At 33.0% G+C, this 12,752-nt stretch overlaps 1 long non-coding RNA gene across 1 annotated transcript; it reads left to right on the forward strand.

Annotated features, from left to right (window-relative positions):
* The first annotated feature begins 1,245 nt into the window (after nucleotides 1-1,245).
* Nucleotides 1,246-10,719, forward strand: LOC149498178 (uncharacterized). The gene is made up of 5 exons (XR_016319734.1): nucleotides 1,246-1,739; nucleotides 2,521-2,605; nucleotides 3,410-8,877; nucleotides 9,659-9,743; nucleotides 10,548-10,719. It is a non-coding gene; the product is annotated as an uncharacterized LOC149498178 (long non-coding RNA).
* The last annotated feature ends 2,033 nt before the right edge of the window (nucleotides 10,720-12,752 follow it).

Below are 12,752 nucleotides of genomic sequence, written 5' to 3' on the forward strand. Positions count from 1 at the left end.
CTTTGGAACGAAAGACTAGCGAGTGGACAGGATAGGGTGGCAGCGGCCGCCATCCACGGCGGCAGCGGCCGCCCTCCGGCATGGTTTTTCCCTATAAATACAGCCCCGAATTGACAGTTTTACACGCTCGGTCTGTGCTGACGGACGCTCTCTTCTCTCCTACGCTCCTTGCGGTTCTTCTACTGCTTTTCTGCATTTAGTTTAGGCTTTTATTACTCTGCTGTTGTGATATTTGGTCACTTAATTGAATTAATTTTAATTAGTATTCCCCAAACGAGGAGCTTAATCTGGAATTTTCAAACTGAAGCTAAGAAGCGGCCGCCGATTAACTCAGGTAATAACGAAACTCTGCTCATTTAATTTCAGCATTTTGTGCATATTCTCTTCTACTCTAAATTCTAATTAAATAATTAAATGACTGCATTCACACCATCGTCATTTTGGCAGCAAACTACCTTAAGTAAATAAGTTTAGGCTAAAATGCCCGGTTAATCAATAATCGTGGTATTAATGCTTAACTCCGAACATATTGGCTAAAGTGCCTAGTTAATTAATAACTACAGTGTAATTGCCTTTATTTCGAACAGTTCGGCTAAAAGTCCAATTAATCAATAATTGTGGCTAAAAGCCTTAATCAATCACGTTTTTGGCAACAAATTTCCTACAGTTTAATTAATCATGTTTTTGGCAACAAATTGCCTACAGTTTAATCAATCATGTTTTGGCAACAAATTGCCTACGGTTTAATCAATCGCTTTTGGCAACAAATTGCCTATAATTCAAATAACCACTTTTTGGCGACAAATCGCCCAAATATCACATTTTCTTTGGCAATAAATTGCCTAAATTACATATCATCTTTTGGCACGAATGCCTTAATCATTTTGGAGACAAATCGCCCAACAAAACCCCTTTGGCACAAATGCCCTTAATCAATCACTCTGGCGACAAATCGCCTAACCAATCTTTGGCAACAAATTGCCTAATCAAATATCAACTTTTGGCACAAATACCTTAATCAACCATTTTGGCGACAAATAGCCCAAACATCAATTTTTGGCAATAAATTGCCCAATCAAACACCTTTTGGCAACAAATGCCTAAAACAACGAATCAATCAATCTTTGGCAAAAATGCCTAAAAAATGCACGAAGCATGCACACACTCATGCACGAAGCATACTGAAATACCCCGAATTTTTATTTTCAAAACATTTTCCAATTTAATTTAACGAACCGACAGCCTGGAAATTGCTATTAATATTTTAGTGCGAATACTATGAGAAATCGAATCGAAAACCGATTGAAAAAGCCGAAACCGGTTGAAAATCGAAGATTTGGGCCGAATCGAACCGAATCGAACCGGTTCGACCCAAACCATCTAGAAACATCCTTTTCCCTTTATCTTCAACGCCTATCTCCTTCACTCTCACCATTTCTATGCCACCTCCAGCCCACCACCGCACCACCACACCTCCCTCTCTTCTTCTTTTTCTTCTTCTTTTTTCTTCTTCTTTCTTTCTTTCCTTTTTCTTTCTTTCTTTCCCTTTTCTTCTTCCCTGCAACTGGGTCTGCGTCACTGCCAGCGACTGCAGCAGCTCCAGCAAGCCTCTGACCACCGGATTGCGCCTCTGCCGCCGCTCCAGCGTGCCTCCGACCACCGACAGCCACTGCTCTCCGATCCGGCACACGTGGCAATTTCCGATCTAGCAGAAATTCAACAAAAAAAATTATATTGGGGTATAAATTAATTTAAATATATTTTAGTTAATGAATTTAATTTTATTAATGATAGTTACTTAAATTTAGTTAGTTTACTTTTAATAATTTTAGTTGACTTAGTTAATGTTAGTAAAATTAGTTAATTAAATTAATTTTATTATTTGAAGTTAATTAATTTAGTAATATTAGTTAATGAAATTAATTTTATTACTTGTAGTCAATTAGTTTAGTTAAGTTCATGTTAGTAACGCTAGTTAATTAAATTAATTTTATTATTTGTAGTTAATTAATTTGGTTAATTTAATTTGATAATTGTGAGTAGTTAACAGTGTTATAATTTTAGTGTTGATTTAATTAAGGTAGTTTAAATATAATGTTATTGTAATGTATAATTTGGATTGTGTGGTGATGTTGAGATTAAAGGAGGATGGGAAAATGTTGTTTGATTAATTGCCCGATGGATGGGCCGTATGGATTGAATAATTGTGAAATTGTTGATATTTTAGCAGGTAGATAGTCTAAATTTTAGGGGAGATGCTGCCGAAATTTCGGTAGAAAATAAATTAATTATAGAAATTAAATTACTTAATAGAGATTAAATTATTTATAGAAATTAAAAATATAGAATAAGATTATTAGAGTGATAAATAAATAAGGAAACCCAATATCTGTATCTATAAATATATATATATAGTTTAAATTAATAAATGAATTAAATGACTGCCAAAACTAGTAAACGAATATAAAATAGAATCTTCAAATTTAAAATTCTTACTTAGAATTCTATTGTTTATTATAGAGGTTTATAAAATTTCGAAATGCGAGGACGAAAGCTGGAAGCATGGAGTGATAAAGACAGTCCTTTTAAAGGACAATAAAGAAATGTGAGTAGTGTTAGATAATTCGCTTCATCCGCCTGCATGCATGCATTCACGGCTAAATGTTATCATGCATTATTTTATTGAAGTGCCATATTATGATGCACTATTTGTTGATAGTAAAAATTGTTTGATTACTTGTGCTATGAATATACTGTGCCTTGTTTGTGTGGAATTGGGATGAAGTGGACCACCATGGGTTTGTGAGGACGGTCTGTGATATGGATCCTGAATATGATATGATATTGACCGTCGGCCGGGAAAATGGGAGATCGGCGCCCCCGTGTGCACCTGATGATATGGATTGTATGGAAAACCACAGGATGGCTTCTTGTTGTTGCGCACCTGATAATCTAGATTTGATTGTAGCCCGCAGGGTGGCCTCCTGTTGTGAGCACTTGATGATCTAGATTGGATGGAGACCACCGGGTTGCCTCCTGTGGGTATGGAAAAGAAAAGAGAGAATAGAAAAACAATGAGAGGACTGGTCAGTGAGGATTAGACCAGTTGGCCGTATGGGGGATCGGCTCCCCGGTGCACATGTATGAGAGGGCGAGCCATGTGTGAGGACGGCTCGTTGGGGTTTCAGGTGGTGCCACTGACTAATTTCCACGTGATGTGATTATATGAAGGTGATGATACTTGTGATTGCTGCTGTATTGCCATTTGTGTGACAAACTGCATGATCATATAATTAAACGGTAACTAGATAAAAATATTTAGCTTCTGTGTGATTGTGTGGGGTGAGAGGGTTATCTAACCCTACTCATTGAGTTTGGCGCTCACCCCTGCCTACTATTTTTTTTTCAGGTAATAGAAAGAAATAAAAGCCTTGTGGAGTTGAGACACTTATTGTAGAAGACTTTTAATGATAGAAATAACGATGTAAATATAAAGGTAGAGTTCCGCAATTGTATTCCAGTTGGGTTGTAAATAAATAGTAAAAGTCCATATTAAATATATGAACTGCATTTTGAGTTAATGGGCCTGAATCTATAATTATGAATAGAAGGTGAGATTTAAATAAGTTAGGCTTACTACGGGCTTCGGGGGCCTTAAGCCCACCCAGGTCCTAGGGCCGGTCCGGTCCATGGAAATGGGTCGTGACAAAGGTGGTATCAGAGCCCGGGATTGAATTGCGGAACATAGGAAATTAAATAGAGAACTCCTATGTTGGGATCGGCCGTAACCAACAAAGGAGCTGTAGTCGGGATTGAATTCCATTTTAGTGCCGGTGGACGCATCGTGCACGAGGATGGAAGGAAATCTGTATGAAACTTAGGACGAGAATTAAAAGTACAGAAATAATAGGGAATTATAAAAAGAGTCCGGGTAACTGACGTTTCTAAAATAAATACTTCGAGTTTTGCTAAATCCCCTCCATCTATTTTGAAGCAGAGGATCAGTTGGAAATTGGTGTAATGGTCTGATCACCCAGTACACCATGATTCGACAGGAGACACTGCTTCGAAAATTATTTGAAATTATTTAGAAAAGAAGTCGGAGTTTTAAAGATAATAAGAAAGTAAATTTATTTGAACTACGATTTGAGAAACATGTTTTATTATTTGCTTACTGGAAATGTTTTGAAGTTGCAATTAATTGTTTGGTTTTCTTATTTTGTCGGCATGTCAAAAATTTATCTGATTTTAGAATTTTAATTATTTACAATGATTGCATGTTTGATTAAATTTTTATCATATTGTCTATCCCGAGGACTAAATTAGGCCTATAGAAATTAATACTGATAAGTTAATAATAAATAGTATAGAATATGAATCTGACTGAAAATGTCAATTAAGATATAGATTAAATTCTAGAAATGTTACTGTTAGGGATTAAAAAGTGAAAATGGTAATTTAAATTAAATCAAGGGTTAGAAAAGGAGGATCTAAGACAAATAATCATAATAGACAAGAAATCCTCAATTATTCAAGGTGAAACTTAAGAATATAAAAGAAAATGTTAAATGAATTATGTGCTTGAATGTGAAGAACATAATGTTAACTGAATAGGTTAAATTAATTATAGCAATATAAAATAATGTAAACATGATAAAGAAGCAGGTAAAACTTCCTCTGAACAATTAGTATGAAGGGTAAAATTTTGGGTGTTTTAATATAGAATTAAAGTCGTTAGTGAATAATTGGGCAAAAGTTGTGAAGTTAAAATTTGATTAATATGGAAAAGATTGACTAATAGTTAATAGAAATAATTACAAGCCATGAAATAATTATGAATCTATTATAATAAAATGAGCAATTAGATTGAATCGATAATAGACTTATGGAACTAATGTGTAACTAAGGGATAGTTGGTATAATCTAAAAAAATTAGTAAGGTGAAAGTTTAGTTTGTAATAAATTTATTAGACATTATATAATTAAGATCCTAGCACATGTAGGATACTTAAAGGGCTAGACTAAGTTCATAAATCTATTATAATAAAATGAATGTAGAAGATGGTGAATAACTTTAAATCACAAATGGGGAATGAATGGGGAAAGGAACGTGGATGCTGTAGGAAAGCTTAATAAATTAAGGAAATTAGATCGAGGTGCTAAATAAAATAAAATAAAAGTTAATAAATTTGGAAGAGAATAAAGGTCAAAGATAACTCATAATAATGAAATAGAGATTGAAAAATTAGAATAAAGAAATCTGAGAAGCAATGACCTTAGGATGGAATTAAATTTTGTGTAAAATAATGGTTTTACGCCTTAGATTCATGTACCCATCCTTAAAACTCTTTTACGGATAAGACTTAAATGAGGTTGGGTACACTAAGGAGATATGAAGGATAAAAGAAAGATTAAAATGAATCAAAAGGCTAAAGAATTTGGATAAGACTAGGGGATGTTAAATCGTAGAAAAGCCGATGATGATAATATGGTCAATTAATTTATCTACTGTGGAATACTAGAATAAATAATTAGAAACAAATTGGGAAAGAAGAAAAATTCAGATGTAAGAAATATACATATAAAAAAAAAAATAAAAAAAAATATAATGATGATGATAAAATAAATAACTAAATAAATAAAGATAAAATAATAATATAAATATAAATCACTACTGAAAATAACTTTTGGGAAAATTTAAGGTGTGGACCAATCTACTTGAGAGGCTAGTAATAGTGAAAGGAATAGTAATGATGGAGATTAGAATATTCTTGGTTTAAAAGGATCATTTAGGGATGAAATATGTAACATTAGACTGGAACTAGATGATTTCAGGATTGTCCTCGTGGAGATAGACAATTCATTTTTGTTAAATACCAAAAGGTTGTAGAAAATACAATGAGTATTGATTTTCAAACTTCATGAAAATATTTTTATACCACGATTGAGATTGGTTTAAAATAAAAGTAAATGCAAATTTCTATTAAAAGAATTTCAAGGTTTTGTGTGAGTGACATGCCGATGTTTTTAAAAGTGGAAAAGGAAAATTATTTTAAAAGTTTTTAAATAGTCAGTTACCCATAGGATGGTCCACCTAGGCTGTAGTTGTTAACTCATTCGTCGAATTTTTGAATAAACGATTAATCTACCAATTTATATCAGTGAATATTAGTAAATAAAGACTTAAATTGCTCAAAAATCCTTAGTAGACACATTTGATGAAAGGTTTGATATGAGATAACTAGTGTTGTAGACCATTATTATAAATGAACCCACTGAAATAAATTCTTTCTTAAGAAAAAGAGATATGACATCAATAAAAGAAATGAATTTATTAAGGTAGAAATTAACTTGGTATAAGAGATACAAATTAGTGAAACTTTGAAAGAGGTATATTAAGAATTGAAATTTTAATACTATGCCTTTTAGACTACAAGGAATTGTGACAAATCAGAACTAGAGGAAAATTACTATTTAAATCTGAACCTTCGGATAGTTTACTTGATCAAAAGAGAATTATTTAAATTTTAAGAAATCCTTTGGAGTTAATAATAAGGTAAGACTTAACTTGTGACTTGAATTGAAAAATTGGAACTAATGAATTCCTTGTATCTGGTATGACTAATTGGTATTGTGATTATGTATAACTGATGAAAGGAAAATTTCATGAAGAAATTTCCAAGGAAAACTGAACCTATGTGGCTATGGTGATGATTGTTTTGCATTGAATAATATAAATATAATTAGATTCGATTGTGGGATTGGAATATAATTGTGATTTGAGGGGGCTACTGGATTAAGATATGATCTTTGGTTGGAATTGGTTTTAATGATGTCATAATGTGTAATCGCATGAATTTGATAAAGAGAAGAATAAATCTAATGAAAAGAAACTAGTGAAATGAACCGTGAGGTGATTGATAAGAATTTTGACATGTCAGCGGAAGGAGGAAAGACCTGAACTAAGTCAAATCTAGACAATCACATCATGTGGCCTTGTGCTAACCTGAGAAACTAGAGTTGATAAGGTTAAAGGAATAAATTAAAGGAAGTTATAGATACCTTGCTAGACTTAAATAAGAGAGATTAACGAACTAAAGACAGGTGAGATAGATAAGTTGATATTATATTTTAAAACTTTGATGAAAAGCGAAATAATTTGTTTATGTATTATAGATACTAATTAGAGATTTGTTATTAATTCATAATTAAGGCATGAACTGAAGTCTCATATAGAAATGAATAAATTATTTAGTTGACATAGAATTTGACGCCTATTTATTTGATGTACCATTTGGATGGTAAGGTAACATAAAGTTGGAACATAAGAAATTTCATTTAAGACTTTTATATATTGATAGGTATTAGGTAAAATGTAAATAGTTGGGGTAAGTAATAAATGTTAGGATGAAATATTGTTAATGAGATAAATTACTATTAATGATTAATAGTAGATGGAATAATTAAAAAGTATGCTTCAATATTCTTGGGAAGAATTAGTAAGCAACATACGTGAAATAGAGGATTGAAAAGCAAAAGATGTAGTATAGAAGGCAACTTTTAATGATACATGTTAAGATAATTTAAGGAATAAGTGGTAGATGTAAGTAAGGCGATTAAATAGAAAATGTGGGAATCCATATAGAGTAAGAAAACTAATAGTGCAGGGATGTCCTTAGTAAATGAGCTATTTAAATAATTGCGCTAGTGTACCATAAAAATATTATAAGAATACAACTTGTATAAAAAGAACCGATAGAGTGAGTTCGAATAACCCTGCGATATTATAGACAACGAAAATTACAAGAGAATTTTTTTGAAAATTTTGGATTAAAATAACAGTTTTGCAACCTTGATTAGTAAACGATTTAGTCGTAACATATATAAATTAAATGAATCAATTCTTATTATACATAAATTGAATTTTACATTGTTTTGCTTTTGTAAATATTATTACTATTACGCATTTATTGCACAACTCAGTTAATTAAAAGATATTGAATTAAAGACCGATTTTCTAAAGATTTCAGTAACTGTTCGATGATAGTATTGGAGATTTCGGAAATAAAGTTTCTTATAAGCTTCAACTAGGTGGTACTATATAAATTGAATGAAATTTTATTCTAAATATAATAATTGGCGGTAGAAGTACAATCAGAATACCCCACTCGCTGCCTTTCTTCGATCTGTATTTTCGCTTTTGAGCTGTCTCCTTGGTATTGGAAGCCATTTCTTGTAACTTTAAACTTTCCCGTGCGTCCTTTCATATTCTTTCCCACTAGATTCAATTCGAGGACGAATTGTCTTAAGGGGGGGAGATTGAAATACCCCGAATTTTTATTTTCAAAACATTTTCCAATTTAATTTAACGAACCGACAGCCTGGAAATTGCTATTAATATTTTAGTGCGAATACTATGAGAAATCGAATCGAAAACCGATTGAAAAAGCCGAAACCGGTTGAAAATCGAAGATTTGGGCCGAATCGAACCGAATCGAACCGGTTCGACCCAAACCATCTAGAAACATCCTTTTCCCTTTATCTTCAACGCCTATCTCCTTCACTCTCACCATTTCTATGCCACCTCCAGCCCACCACCGCACCACCACACCTCCCTCTCTTCTTCTTTTTCTTCTTCTTTTTTCTTCTTCTTTCTTTCTTTCCTTTTTCTTTCTTTCTTTCCCTTTTCTTCTTCCCTGCAACTGGGTCTGCGTCACTGCCAGCGACTGCAGCAGCTCCAGCAAGCCTCTGACCACCGGATTGCGCCTCTGCCGCCGCTCCAGCGTGCCTCCGACCACCGACAGCCACTGCTCTCCGATCCGGCACACGTGGCAATTTCCGATCTAGCAGAAATTCAACAAAAAAAATTATATTGGGGTATAAATTAATTTAAATATATTTTAGTTAATGAATTTAATTTTATTAATGATAGTTACTTAAATTTAGTTAGTTTACTTTTAATAATTTTAGTTGACTTAGTTAATGTTAGTAAAATTAGTTAATTAAATTAATTTTATTATTTGAAGTTAATTAATTTAGTAATATTAGTTAATGAAATTAATTTTATTACTTGTAGTCAATTAGTTTAGTTAAGTTCATGTTAGTAACGCTAGTTAATTAAATTAATTTTATTATTTGTAGTTAATTAATTTGGTTAATTTAATTTGATAATTGTGAGTAGTTAACAGTGTTATAATTTTAGTGTTGATTTAATTAAGGTAGTTTAAATATAATGTTATTGTAATGTATAATTTGGATTGTGTGGTGATGTTGAGATTAAAGGAGGATGGGAAAATGTTGTTTGATTAATTGCCCGATGGATGGGCCGTATGGATTGAATAATTGTGAAATTGTTGATATTTTAGCAGGTAGATAGTCTAAATTTTAGGGGAGATGCTGCCGAAATTTCGGTAGAAAATAAATTAATTATAGAAATTAAATTACTTAATAGAGATTAAATTATTTATAGAAATTAAAAATATAGAATAAGATTATTAGAGTGATAAATAAATAAGGAAACCCAATATCTGTATCTATAAATATATATATATAGTTTAAATTAATAAATGAATTAAATGACTGCCAAAACTAGTAAACGAATATAAAATAGAATCTTCAAATTTAAAATTCTTACTTAGAATTCTATTGTTTATTATAGAGGTTTATAAAATTTCGAAATGCGAGGACGAAAGCTGGAAGCATGGAGTGATAAAGACAGTCCTTTTAAAGGACAATAAAGAAATGTGAGTAGTGTTAGATAATTCGCTTCATCCGCCTGCATGCATGCATTCACGGCTAAATGTTATCATGCATTATTTTATTGAAGTGCCATATTATGATGCACTATTTGTTGATAGTAAAAATTGTTTGATTACTTGTGCTATGAATATACTGTGCCTTGTTTGTGTGGAATTGGGATGAAGTGGACCACCATGGGTTTGTGAGGACGGTCTGTGATATGGATCCTGAATATGATATGATATTGACCGTCGGCCGGGAAAATGGGAGATCGGCGCCCCCGTGTGCACCTGATGATATGGATTGTATGGAAAACCACAGGATGGCTTCTTGTTGTTGCGCACCTGATAATCTAGATTTGATTGTAGCCCGCAGGGTGGCCTCCTGTTGTGAGCACTTGATGATCTAGATTGGATGGAGACCACCGGGTTGCCTCCTGTGGGTATGGAAAAGAAAAGAGAGAATAGAAAAACAATGAGAGGACTGGTCAGTGAGGATTAGACCAGTTGGCCGTATGGGGGATCGGCTCCCCGGTGCACATGTATGAGAGGGCGAGCCATGTGTGAGGACGGCTCGTTGGGGTTTCAGGTGGTGCCACTGACTAATTTCCACGTGATGTGATTATATGAAGGTGATGATACTTGTGATTGCTGCTGTATTGCCATTTGTGTGACAAACTGCATGATCATATAATTAAACGGTAACTAGATAAAAATATTTAGCTTCTGTGTGATTGTGTGGGGTGAGAGGGTTATCTAACCCTACTCATTGAGTTTGGCGCTCACCCCTGCCTACTATTTTTTTTTCAGGTAATAGAAAGAAATAAAAGCCTTGTGGAGTTGAGACACTTATTGTAGAAGACTTTTAATGATAGAAATAACGATGTAAATATAAAGGTAGAGTTCCGCAATTGTATTCCAGTTGGGTTGTAAATAAATAGTAAAAGTCCATATTAAATATATGAACTGCATTTTGAGTTAATGGGCCTGAATCTATAATTATGAATAGAAGGTGAGATTTAAATAAGTTAGGCTTACTACAGGCTTCGGGGGCCTTAAGCCCACCCAGGTCCTAGGGCCGGTCCGGTCCATGGAAATGGGTCGTGACACATACCCCTTCAAAATGCCTTTGAATAGGCTTTATCGAACTACGTTGGCTTTGATTTCTCATTCAAACGAGAGTACGTAGGCACGTTCGGGATTTAACCCCGAGCGGTAAGTCGAAATCACCAAAACACTTTACTGGTCCAATTGCATCAATTTACCTTGCAAAACATTTACACTTAGGTTAGTTAATCAGCATGACATAGTCTCGGGACCCACCTCAGGTTCGTAGATTGTGCCTTAAACTTTGGGGTAATTAATCTAGACTTAGGTTAATTAAAATTGGAGTCATTTAGGGTTCTTTCTTAGTTTTCCCTTATAAAAATAAACTAGGTGGCGACTTCATAAAACACACATGTGAGAATACCTCATTCTAGCACAATTTTGCCTTCGGGGAGGGTTCACAGTATTCATGGTTGAAAAACTTGTAGATGCAATAATGGCTGCCAGAACTAATTAATCTTGACAAAGCCAAAAATCATAATCTGGATTGACAACTTCCTTATCACCGTCCTTAATTATAGCAGGAGGATAAGGAAAAGTGCGATTAACATAACCCAGAAGGTTATGACCACGAAGAACGGGCAAGATTTGAGCCCTCCATGTTGGATAGTTTGTAGAAGAAAGTTTGAGAGGAAACTGTGATCCATTCATAGTAATCAAGGTTTTCCCAGAGGAATGAACTGTGTTGGATGTGGAGGCCATAACAATTCAAAGTATAAAAGCGAAAGAGAACTTTCCCAAAGAAGAAGAGAAAAGGATCGGAAAAAAAAAAACTAAGAAGAGTTTTTAATGCTCTGATACCATCTCGAACAATACAGAATTGATGAAGAGGAGTTGTTTTTGTATTGATACTGTAGGCTATTCTTATAATACAAGTGGTTACAGCAGATCAGGGCTAAGCATTAATCTAGGAAATACAAATACAAATTCAAAGTATAACAAACTCTTATCTTTTGACAGCTGGCTTAACACTGCTTACCTTGCTAGTACAGAGTTGTGCGGTCTCGGTTTTGTTGTGAGAAATGCTCATGGGGCTGTGATGGCTTGTGGAATTAAACAATTCTCTAACAAGCTGGAGGTTCATGAAGTTGAGACTGTGGTGTTTGCCTTGGAGTCAGCTGCAACCTTATCCTTCCAGAATATTGTTGTTGAGAAGGACTGCCTCCTCCTTGCTCGTCAATTTGGCCAAAGGAGCTTCCCTCCAACTGAATGGGGAAATCGCCCTTTTAATATCCGTTCTTTAGCTTCTAGTTTCGATTCTTTTTCTTCGTCCTATGTTCGTCATTCTGCTAATGTTGTGGCTCACCAATTAGCTCAGATAGCGTTGATTCATACTGAGTCTGAGTGGGTATGGGTTGAAGAGTGGCCACAAATTATTGCCTCTTTGATTCTAGCAGATTCTGGTGCTTAATTTTATAAAGTTCAATTTTCATTCTCAAAATATATATATATATATATATAAGAATGTTAAATCTATATCTATACTATATATAAAAGTGAGAATGAGTGGAATAATGATTTTCTATATTATCTTTATAAAATATAAGATAATCTAAAATAACTTTAGTCATAGTCAATTAAAAAATTTTAACATAAAAATATATATAATATCTCTATAATTTGATTGGATTTTTTTAATAGATAAATACATATAGATAATTAAGCATTTGAAATTTAAAATTTTACTGTTATTATCTTATTATATCTAATTATGTTTTATTTCATTATATTATTATATAAATTATTAATAATAATTTAATAATTTTAATAATTTATTATTATTAATTATTTTATTTTTATTTACTATTATTATAATTTATCTTCAACATTATTATTTTAAATGAAAATGTGAGGCATTTAAAAACTTTAACTTTTTCGAATTTATTTTAAATAAATATATCTAGATAA

The sequence above is a fragment of the Jatropha curcas genome, chromosome 2 (assembly GCF_041381405.1).
Source record: "Jatropha curcas cultivar XTBG-Jc1 chromosome 2, XTBG_Jcur_1.0, whole genome shotgun sequence".
NCBI classification, from domain to species: domain Eukaryota; kingdom Viridiplantae; phylum Streptophyta; class Magnoliopsida; order Malpighiales; family Euphorbiaceae; genus Jatropha; species Jatropha curcas.